Raw genomic sequence first — 2190 nt, 5'->3', positions numbered from 1 at the left:
GCACGTCAAGACCTCTCCTCGGTTATTATGTAGATGAAATGAATGGGTGAGGTCAGACCTTTGCTAAGAAGAAGAAAAAAATGTTTTGTTGGAAATATGTGGGGGGACTTAACACATGACATTAATGTCATTAGGATATGAAATGTATAACTGATTGAATGTGAAGGGCAGAACGGAGGGAGCAATTTAATGGTTGATTCGCAATGCTTTTTAACTAAGACTTTATCCTGCAATGCAACAAAGAAACAAGTTTGAGCTCTATATGGGATTATGTGTTTGTTGTGTTTAATGTGTTTCACTGTTCGAATCTTATGGTTTTATTTTCTGTTAGATATATTTTCACACTTTGACGTTTATTTTTATTTTATTTTTTAATCAGGTCTGATCATGTCTTTGCCACCATCAAGATCGACTTCGTAGCTATGCCTTATTGTAAATTTAAATATCTTAATGCAATTTGAAAGCAATAGGCCTACTATTAAACCCGAATAAAATATTTTAAATCTATAGATTGCTGTAACACTTTTTCTAGATAGAAAGATTCAGGCTACAGCCTCACTAAATTAATTCTCATTTATTGTCATGAAGGTGCTCTTGCAAACACTAGCTATAAAATGTTTCGTGTAGCCTATAGCGTTGTTGGTATGGTCTGCCACCAGCTCTTTTTATTTAACAATCAGCATGAAATTGTGTAGTTTCCAAAAAAAAAAAAAAAAAAAAAACCCGCATGTTTTTAGCTTTTACATTTTTCTATTGGAATAACAAAACTTGCTGAAGAAACATGTTTGGTCGAGGTGGCAGTAAAACCTGACGCAGTAACCTAAAACTATGATGACGAACAAGTTTGGCCTGCAAAAGTTTCAGTCATGAAGAACACATCCACTTTTTGTCATTTAATTATGCAAATTAAACATTTAGTAAGTTCATGTGCGTACAAAATCTTTTTGATGTCATAGGTTCATGTCTTGTTATAGCTAAAAGTGCGTGTCGTTTTTAAGTGTAGCCTATTCTCTTCTTCTCCTTTATTCTGCTGCGGTAGCCTATTGTAACGATTATTTGTAGTCCTCACTCTTGTTTATTTGAAGTCTCCACTAAGCGATGCATTTACAACACCTGTGACCTTTGCAGGTTCTTCATTTTATCTTGAGTTAGAGGTTAAGACCCAATTTATCCGAATCCACAGAAAAGAGCAGTCCCGAGGTCAGCATTTTTTTTTTTTTTTGATTTGAGATGTCTATTAATTTGAATGCTAAAATTAATTTGTAGCCTATATATTTTGTATTACATATAGGCTGTGTTCTTTATCCAAGTTTCTTTTCAAAACAACACAGCCATACAATTGCTAGCCATCATTTTAAGTTGGTTAAATAACGGTTTTCTCATTTATTGTGTGATTTTGCGCAGCCCAACATGCTTAATGTCTATATATGTACGTCATCATGCTTGCAACTTAATGGTGATGGTGTAGTATGTTGAAGTACGATTGCATTAAATTAGCATATGAAAAGCTGAGGGGAAGCCTGGTCAAGATAACAAACCTGTCTAAATTACACCCATTTCCAGCAATGGCGATATGCAGGGCCCTGTTTAATGCAGAACTGATACAACAAAGTGAAACAGCTGTGAGTAATTCGATAAAAGTGCATATCTCACAGCAATTTGTGTCAAATTATGGTTCATTTTCTGATTTTTTTTCTTTCTTTTTTTTCTGTGGAGTGTTTTGCGATGGCTTGATTGTCAATTATTTTGACGCCTTGATTATTTAAAGTAGCCTAGTACACAAGTGTTTGTATTCAGTGGCATTGGAAGGCAGCACTTTAGCTGAAAACGTTAGTAAATAAATTGGGGAAATAAAGAACGTAATAAAACGGTGTCAGCTAAAGCTGCGTTCCTTATAAAATTTAATAGAGCATTTATTTCTGGTGCTGCATTGAAGTTCTTTCGTATATAAATTCTTGCGCTATCTATATCGCCTGAAACTAAGTGACCATTCAGTCCAGCGCAACCAGATATTTGACTTATTAAAAGAAAATGTGAGCTTAATTGGATTTCTGACTGCAATGCACCACATTGGTTGGTTGGTTGCTTGCAGTTGTAACAATACTGAGGTGAGCATTTCTACTGCCAATAGAAACTAGTCTATATCTACTGCCACTGATATTGCGACTTATTATTTTTTATCATGTTTTA

This window comes from Phoxinus phoxinus (genome assembly GCF_949152265.1).
Source record: "Phoxinus phoxinus genome assembly, chromosome: 2".
Taxonomy (NCBI): Eukaryota; Metazoa; Chordata; class Actinopteri; order Cypriniformes; family Leuciscidae; genus Phoxinus; species Phoxinus phoxinus.
Note: the sequence above shows the minus strand (reverse complement) of the source record.